Consider the following 10,681-nt stretch of genomic DNA (forward strand, 5'->3'; position numbering starts at 1 on the left):
TGCATATTAAGTGCATATACTTATAAAATCTTAGTATATATGCATTTGTGTATGATATTATACAGTATAAAGAATCAGAAACACTAAAATTAGAGGGATTTTATAAATAATTAGAATACGGTTTCCATTGAATCAATACGTACCAGCACAAAACATATATGACATTATCAACAATTATATAACCATATACGGGGCCTCCTAGTTGGAGATTGATCTCTCGGGATTAAACTCTCAACGTTTTATCCTTTAATTATTACTCTTTATTAGGTTCTTATACTATACAAATTTCTTACACATAAATGTTTTTGAGAATAAAAAAAATTCCGAGATTTAAGCCAGTTTTCAAAAGTCACTCCAACAAAAGTTCATTAACATTTATTTCGGGGTATGCGGTATGAGAAATTATTAAAGAGTGAGTGGAAATTAAGCATAAATTATTTCCAGTTTTGGTTTTACTAATACAGAAATTACTTTACCATTCCATGCTTAGTGGTTACAAATTGTATTCATAACTAAATCTGTTTCATATTCATGTAAGAGATTATACAATTAAATATTTATGTCAAAATATTTGACCACAATAGACCTTTCCATTGAAACAACAATCCACCTTTCCTCTTGGTGTGTCAAACGGTGAATGAATAATAAAATTCAGTAAATAATAATATTTAATCGCTTATTACATTGAAGTGATTTTGCATTATGTAATGCACAGTGTATTGAAGAGAACATGGTATTTTATAACTTTTCCTACCTTTGATTATTGACTTTTTTTTGTAGTTTAACCTTTGAATCAATCAAGTTTGCCCTGTTGATTCAATAAAGCCCCGCTTGTTTTATAAAGAATCGTTACTCGTAACGCAATCAACGTGTGCTTCTTTGCTTTCAGGCTACACATTTATTTGCTTACACAAATCACGGGTTGTTTGTAAAAGTGTCTTACTGAAAATTTGATATAAAAAGTTATTTTGTTTAGACGATTAATTATATATTGATTGATAACATACTGCTGAATAATCCTTACAAATAATATAAATACAAAAATAAATCCCTTCCGAATGGAAACTCATATTAAGATTTAATACAGCAGTAACAGTGTGAAACACTCTGCAGCCTTCCAGACAGTGTGGGGGCTTAGCCCCAGAGCGTACAACATCCTGGCGTGGAGTGTACCTCCCAATAGACCGATTTTCACCATTTTCAATTTCGATATATAGGCCGTCGAGGTGGGAGGCTTAGCCCCAGAGCGTAGAACATACTGGCGTGGAGTGTACCTCCAAATAGACCGATTTTCACCATTTTCAATTTCGATATATAGGCCGTCGAGGTGGGAGGCCTTAGCCCCAGAGCGTAGAACATCCTGGCGTGGAGTGTACCTCCAAATATACCGATTTTCACCATTTTCAATTTTGATATATAGGCCGTCGAGGTGGGAAGCTTAGCCCCAGAGCGTACAACATCCTGGCGTGGAGTGTACCTCCAAATAAACCGATTTTCACCATTTTCAATTTCGATATATAGGCCGTAGAGGTGGAGTTTCCTCTTTTGAACTTAATTTTTTAAGAGTCTTAGCATGTTATACATACTGGGACATTCGTATACGTACAAGAAAAAATGTGCTGCACGCTCGGCCAATTAAAATTCATACTGGATAATTTTAAATATGTAAATTCGTTTATTAAACTATATTGTAGATTACTCAGCGAAGAAATGTATGGTAACATTTCTTTATTTAGATTTAACGTACATAATTAGGTGTATATTATTATATTATGTACATATTCGTACAATTAACTAAATCAGGACTACGTTCAAAATATTTACATAAGTATATATATCTGATTTATAAGCAAAGCATTAAATTTGAAAATTGTTGCACTGTTATTAAGTTCTCAGTTATGATAATATTTCAAGGCTAAGGTCATGGAGAAAAATAAGTTACTAGACATTTATGAACTCCATATATGGTAGAAATAATTACTGATTATTGGACATGTAAAGTCTTTAAACGGCATTGAATAAAAAAGTAATTAATGTATGAAAATCCTGTCACTTCCTAATGTTATACACGATGTTAACATTTAAATTTTTGTCGAGAGCAATATATACTCCACATTATTTATGAAATAGCCTGAATTTAGTTCTTTAAAGGGCTCCAGTAAATCAAACATATTTCTTTATATTTTTTTAGGAATCATTTTAAAAAGCTATTAATTTAAAATAAATATAAGTTTTTTTTACCAATGAATTTATTATATCAACCTTACAATTCAGCTGTAGTTAAACGAATTTAAGTTTTAACCCACAAGAATAATGTTAAATCTAAAAATGTTTATTGACCTCATTTTGATGTAATTAATAAGAATTCAGTTATGTATTGTATTTTCATTTTTAAAGTTTATATTTCATGAATACTTAAAGATAATGAAGTACAAAAGCTTAAGAATTTTGTATGAATTACCAATAAAAATAAAATAAAAGCCCTTTTCATGAGCATGAAGCACACTTTTAAATTAATACAATTAGCATAATCGACTACTGGATGTAAAGTCTTTCAGAACACTCCAGGTAATAAGCAGTTTTAAACTGTTGCTTTATAATGATAACTTTCAACAATAAGACTCGTTATGTAAGAAAAGGCAGTCGTTGAGAAGTCATTTTTGCATTGGAAAAGAAAACTCTGTAAATGATTATTGACACAGGATCATATTTGATTAAAACAGAATTGGTGATGGATGAAGAAGTACTTGGAAGGTCATGTAATTTTTAACCGCAATTTAAAACTTAAAACCCAATAGGGTCAAACTTTTTCAGGGCATATAAATAGCACATATTAAATGTGCCATTCAAACCATATATTTTTTAAGCAAAAAAACAATTAATAGTTATCAAAAACAATTTTTTAATTATATTAACAATTAATAACTGTATTGCTGCCCTTGTACTTATGGAAAATAAATTCATTTTATTCATCTTTCAATATAATGAAGTTATTTATTTTCAGATTATTTCCACATTTAAGATAAGACTAGGATGTTATGACGTAATTTCATATGAGAAATGCGAATGGTTGTAATGCATGCTGGGACATAACCCGAAAAAACAAACGAGTCTGTTGCATTTTATTTTCCCAGCGATATCTCCTGCTCCCAGTTCTCGTCGCCGTTGTTTTAATGTATTTTGTGGAAACAATATACGTTTCTGCGCATAGATCCAGAAGAACTAACATGTATGTTTATGTCCAACCGCCTAAAGCATTAAAACTGTACCTCTACAAAATAAAATTTACTTGGGAATGGCTATGGCTCTTTTACCCGCAGTAATGATATGTTAAATACGGGATATGATGCGTAAACAACACATTCCAACATAATACCCTAGTATACAGTTATAGCGTTCTTTACTGAGGCTGGTGGTGTAATGTAGTTTTTAGCATTATACGGCAGCTAATGAGTTTCAACGAGGGTAATGAAATGAGTCACAGTAATGTAATGTGTTTAAGCCGTTGTATGACATTTGTATGTGATGTTTAACTAATAAACGGTAAATGATCCGCACCTGTTATTGCTCGTAGCTGTTACGGTGATGGTTTAATTGTTTAACATGCTTTATACAAAAAAGTTGTAAATCTTGAAAGTTGTTGGTTAATTAACTGGTAATATAAATTAGTTAATTAGTCAGGTAGATTAGTTAATTTAAGCTGGCTGCTTGTAAGTTGCTGGCAATGTAGTAATTGTGAAGGAAGTAGTATTTTTCAGGACATTTACCATCGTTTGTTGATATAAAAAATCAATAACACTGATCACTGAACTATGGCAAATGTTGCGAAAAATCCCGATTCCTACACAATTCTTCCATCGAAAAAAAAATTTAAAGAAATAATGTTGTAATTTATAATACATATTTTACTAATATATTTATGTAGGAAAAATGAAGGACGGATAAAAAAAATTAAAACATGGTATGGAAACTGCATACCTTAGATTTATTACAAACCGAAAGGGACTTTCTAAAATTGTTTCATTGTCTCTTGAGTGATTATTATTAATAGAAAGAAGAGGCTAAAAACCTAGAACTTGGTGTATAAAGTAATCTTGATACAAAAAGGAGGCTATTTATTTTGTGTAGAACCATCTGCTTGTCTATCCGTCAGTCTGACAATCTGTGCGATTACAATTTTCTTGATAATAAAAAATGAGGCTATTGATTTTGTGTAGAACCATCTGCTTGTCTGTCCGTCAGTCTGACTATCTGTGCGATTAAAAATTTTCCTTGATAAAAAAAGGAGGCTATTGATTTTGTGTAGAACCATCTGCTTGTCTGTCCGTCAGTCTGACTATCTGTGCGATAACAATTTTCTTGATAAAAAAGGAGGCTATTGATTTTGTGTAGAACCATCTGCTTGTCTGTCCGTCAGTCTGTGCGATAACAATTTTCTTGATAAAAAAAGGAGGCTATTGATTTTGTGTAGGACCATCTGCTTGTCTGTCCGTCAGTCTGACTATCTGTGCGATAAAAATTTTCTTGATAAAAAAAGGAGGCTATTGATTTTGTGTAGGACCATCTGCTTGTCTGTCCGTCAGTCTGCCTATCTGTGCGATAACAATTTTCTTGATAAAAAAATAACTAAAACTTGAAACTTTGTGATTAGTTTCCCTTTTCGTCCCAAATCTTGATAGAATAGTCCTTGAGAGTTGAAAACCTCATGCGGAGCTTTTCTTGGTCTACGATAGATTTAATTTTTGGGGTCTGCAGGTCACAGAGAAGTACTTCTGTCTGTTTGAGTTATATCGGATTTAGATAAGAATGTTTGCCACACTGGAAAAATAACAACTCACTGTTTGTATCCATTACTGTGGTTGTTATAACTAACATGATTAAAATATCCATGTTATACAGCGTAATGCGCGAATAGCTATAATAATTAGTACACATAAAAAACCAAACATTTGGAATAGTAACGAAAAAATTATCAAAATTAGCCTATTTATTGTGTTTTAAGTCTGCATTTTTACATTTTAACGCTCTAATAAGTAAATATTTAACATTTTTACGTTAGTACCTAAAGTTTCTTACAACTACTACGAAGTGAAATAGTCACACTAAATCGGGCAAAAGAAACATTACTTGAGAGAATAAAGGACAGTCATTTCTCATATTTTTATATTGCTAAACAAAAACTGCTATAATAATTATATAATTATTTGACTATTGAAAAATAAGAAACCTAGTGCATATTAATGATATTTAAGATGAAAATATCTTAAACACTTTTTTTTAAACCGTACCCATAAATAAAAAATATGTCATTTTTTCCAACATATCTTAAACAGAAATTGCTTCATACTTTTCTGGTTAAAATTTTGTTAATAGGCTCTATATTTTCACCAGCTTCTTTTTACATATTTGTTAATAGAAAAACACGAATATGTCTATGACGGTTCATTTATAAATCAAATAATAATTGCTCTTTGCACATTTTCTTCCCAGCGAAAACATCTCTATCTTCCTAACACCTACAGGCATCTATAAACCAATTGTCTAGCCTCTAAAACTTTTTCTATGGAGAATTATACTATAGGCGGACAGATAAACATGTCGAAGGGACAACTGCACGATTTAGGAAGGTTCTAGGTGTTGTTAATAATCCTTAAAAAAAACAATATTACTATATTTATGTAAGAGGATACAGACGAGCAGATAAACAACCAACAGGCAACAGCCACATTTGGGAAGGTTATAAGAATTTTAGGAAGGTATTATTGTAATCATGTAATTTATGTGTAAGTACTTTCTATCGAGTGTAAAATCGTTTTCTGTACGTAGTATGCCTATTGTAACAGTCTTACAAAGATGTTCACTATGGGACACTTGACGAACCTGTTATTGACAGCTGATCTATGACGTAGCCTTGCTGCTGTCAAACCCTCGTCACACAGAGATGTTTATTTTACAAACATGAGATTACATTCTTTTAGTACCATTTCTCATTTTGATCCGTAGGAAAACGAAACATAAACACGTGAAAAATATATATACTATTTGTAAATAGTGATAAATTTATTATTTCGTAGCTAATATTATGATGGATGCTTATGTTATAAAATAAAACGATCGTTGGATAGGATAATACAGCGGTGATTCCAGTTGATAATTATTTTCTACTAATTCAAGTCGAAAGGAAGATAATATTTTGAATTTAATATTCGGTTAATACTGTTAGTATTATCATACACTCGCTATATACTAGCAAGAATTAATAAAACCATACAACAAACCTTATAATATTGAAAATGGAACTTTGAAGGCCCGTGGAGCAGAGTTCTATAGACAAATGTGTTTCAAATCTACAAGTGCAGATCTAGAGTGTAAGGGCATTTGAATTATACAAAATACGATTATAAAACAATAGTTTTAAATACCCAAAATCTTCTAACAAGGGAAATAATTTTCATAATATAGATCTTTCTAACGATATTGTATTTTACCTTCCGAAAGCACTGAGTTATCAAGTTTGAAACGTCGAATACTACATTGAAATGTTTTAATGTGGGATTATATGCATTTATGACTCAAAGGAAGTATATTTTACTGAAACTTTAATACTAAAGTGGTGCAGAGGATGTTTTTAATATTTCATGGTATATACAATGAAATAAAATAAATAAATAAATAAGGTCTTTATTTAGCAAGCATCCATCAGTACAAAAACTGTTTTTTCATGAAAACTCTTGTCAGACATATAGAATACATGGAGAACAATAACGTAAACCATAAAAATAAACGTAAAACACTAAACTATAAAAACTAAACTAACCTGATGCATATGCATGGGTCAGGCAAACACCACCCTTTCACACATTCCCTTAAATTTCTTACAGCTATAACTTTTTAAGTGGGTGGCAAAGCATTGTATTTCTTTTGGTCCAAAGTAACTAAAAACCCTTTTTCCCCGTTTCCAGCTTTGTCTTTGGTAGGTGCAATAGGCTGTTCTGACGGGTACTACGCACACCTTAGCATTTAATCTGTACTCGCTGATGTGGTCGAATTTTTTCAGATTGTAAACGAATCTCAGTGCTCTGTTCTGCAGACGAGTAAGTATCATCAAAGTTTTCCTGAGTCAGACAACAAGCAAAAGCTGGAAAGAGCATAATGTATAGCAGGAAATATTGTTGACCGAACAATTTCCAGCTTGGAAGATTCTGGCAAAATTGTGCTTAATCTGTAAAGGGCCTTTTAATCTCATTGTCACTGTTTTACATATAGCTTTGACATGATTGGAAAAAATCGAGTTGGGGGTCAATAGTAACACCAAGAATCTTTAGACTATTACTTGCCATCAAAAGCTTACCGTCCACAAATATTAACACCGTTCAGCGCAGCTATTCACAGACTGACTACTCGAAGATAACCGGTCTACAAGCATCACAGAACATTTATTAGAATTCAATAGCAAACCATGATCGTCTGACCATTTCTTTACACTCACTAAATCAGTAATTGACATGACGGACAGCCTCAGCCGTTTCAGAGGGTTTAAAAGAAATCAATCGCTGTGAATCATCCGCGTAGGAATGCAAAGAACAGTGATTTAAGTGATCTTTCAAATATGCTGTATATATAAGAAAGAGAATCGGTCCTAAGCAACTGCCTTGAGGAACACCGACGAACCTAGGAAGTGCTGACGATAACTTTTTACTTTGTACGTTGCGTACGCCCAGACAAATAAGATGAAAACCATCTAAACTGAGATATCATCAAACTGGTAAAATCTTAGATTTGCTAGCAACAAATCAAAATGTCACCGAGTCAAAGGCTTGGGAGAAGTCAAGGGAAGTAATCACACTCTCTAGGCCCTTATCTTTAGCTGAAATTATTTTCATCAATAACATTGAGAAGTGCTGAGCAAGTGCTAAAACCCTGCCTAAATACAGTTCAAGAGGCCATAAATACAAATTTAGATTAATATATTAAATAACATACAACGTTAAAATATAGAAATTTAAATAACGTCTGAAAACTGAGACACCACTAATTAAAACTTTACCAAGATCACTATTTCTAAAAACACTGTTTTTTTAAGATCACCATCCAAGGGAATTTCATTTAAAATGAATAAATAAAAAGTTGGCAGGAGTAATCTATACCTTTATTTTAAAATTAACATAAATTATGTTGCAATATTTTTGAAACAGTTATAGGGACTGAAATGCACGTACAAATAAATACTTTAGTTATTTATTTATTTTTATATGTTCGAATAAAGATAACGGCCTATTTGTTTTAATTGTAACTTCCTAATATCAACTTGAAATAACAAAACTTTTAAACAGGAAACATATAATTATATCCTAATCTAATGTTTGCTTATTAAAGCATTCATTAGGAATAATATTTAATGAGATGGTATTTTTTATTACACAGATAAAAATCTCATTTCCACTTCACTGATGCTATTAAACAGTATATCACCGACGTAATATTGCAGTATGCAAATGTTTAGCATTCGCACAGCCTGACTCCAGTTTGTTTATGAGCTTATCCTACGTGCCGTTATTTCTGCTTCCTGTCTCAGGGAAATATTTCGATGTTTTTACAAGGTTCACTATCAAAAGATTATCCATAGTAAATTATACTTTACTGAATTTAAAAAAATTATGATATTATGAAATATTACGTTTTAAAATATAATGCGGAAGATTTTATGCTTGTTTGTAATTTACTTACTGCACTGCATTTGCATGTACAGAACTATTAACTGTATATATGTGCTATATTATGATTAAGTCCACTACATTCCAAAGAGATCTCCGTAAAGATTGATTAAAGGTTACAATTGCTGCTTCTTTTATTCAACCCTACTGGACTTAAGTGTGGAATGCCGCACTGCAAGTGGTTCCTCTAAGATTTTTAAAGTGATAAGCACATTGATTTATGCTTGCATTCACAAAATTTAAGGAAACCCCACGGGTTGCAACCCTCTTCAAATGTAGGCGTATAGTGGTTATTGCATTAATGATTAGTAGTTACTGAGCAGAAACATAGCTTAGTTGATTTTGTAGGTTAGTCAGTAATGAATGATATTTTGTAGATTTTACTATAAAAACATTAAACAATGTTAACTCAGTCCATAACATGAGAGTAAAAAAACTGTATCTGTATTAAAGAGGTTTATTTCAATGAACGACTGTTAATATTAAATACATTGATTGAATCAAATTACTTATCTACAAATTTTAACCTTATCAACAACAAGAAGTTTGATAACAAAAACTCAGGTTACATCCTACACACTAACTCAGAGGTATTCAGAACACAGTAAAACATGGTGATTGTTTGTACTTATTGCTTATATGGTACTTCACTATGTATGGTAATAGCCACTCATTCCAAAACAGCTGAAATCTGTGACACATAGTTTCCCTCGTAGCAACGTCAGCTGATTTTCCCTTATTCCAAATATTAATTTTCCGTATATAAAAAAAATGTTTTCCCTTATAAATATCTCTTTCCCTGTATAAGAAATTGAAATGAAAATACTTATTTTTAATAACTCCGTTATTTGTTTTGGCAGTCTTATGTTCAAACAGCTGTTTTTTGCACCATGGGTAATCATAAAATATTGTTACGTTTCTATCAGGAAGAATAAATGCTATATTATGAAATGTCAGCTAATGTTTTGAACGATTTCGTTAGTTTTTTCTATCGTGATGAAAAGTATTAATCAATACTCGTCTCGATAGCTCTATTGTAGGACTCGAAAACATGTTCCAGGCTCGTCTTTGCATCGTACGTAAATGCAATCTCGCAACGCAATAGGTCATTTTCTATATTAGTAACGAAATAAAACCTAAAAGAGCTTGCGTATTAAGGTTCGTTTGTGTGGTTGGAGTAATAAGATATTCAGAAGGGCTGAGGTCTATTCAATGCTACTCCTTGCCATCCATTGAATATCCCGAATGCATGACACCATTTTGGTTGTTGCTGTATTTAAAGTCCTACTAAGAGGTATAAATAATCCAGATGTAAATTCATAAGGATAGAGCAGTTAGGAAGAGTACCTTACGAATAATGGATTTTATCATTCAAGTTAATTTAAGACTTCAATTCAACCCGAAAACTTAATTTTATCTCAAATCTGGATTAAAGTGTAAAATTTTAAAAATACTGGTGAATCCAAATTTTTTTATGTCGTTTTAATCTTTAGGCCACAAAACATAATGAAAAATGTCTTTAAAATAAAAAATAAGCTGTCGTTTGAGCATTTTAACTAAATCTTTCATTCGCCAGTAAATGGGCAAATACTATTTTATTTATGGGCTTAACGTTAGTTATAATATGTGTACATAGATTATATAAGAATAGTTTGTTGCCTAAATTTTTACTACATTACACAAATTTATTCAAGAGAGAATTTCATATGTTTTTCTTCCTATGTATTTTGGTTTTAAGAAGTAAAAAATAAATATTATTATTACTTATTAGTCGCTTTTTATTTAATTATTTTTGCCCTTAGGAAGTCTGGATATAAATATCAACACTTGGTAAAGACACATATCAAATAAACTTATTCTAATTACTTCTGGCGTTTAACTGATAAAATACCTCCAGAGCGGAACGCTACAAGTTATATTGGACGTTGTAAAAAAAATTATTGCTGCTGCTGGTTCACATTCTCTTT

This window comes from Homalodisca vitripennis, unplaced genomic scaffold, assembly GCF_021130785.1.
Source record: "Homalodisca vitripennis isolate AUS2020 unplaced genomic scaffold, UT_GWSS_2.1 ScUCBcl_1139;HRSCAF=4389, whole genome shotgun sequence".
Taxonomy (NCBI): Eukaryota; Metazoa; Arthropoda; class Insecta; order Hemiptera; family Cicadellidae; genus Homalodisca; species Homalodisca vitripennis.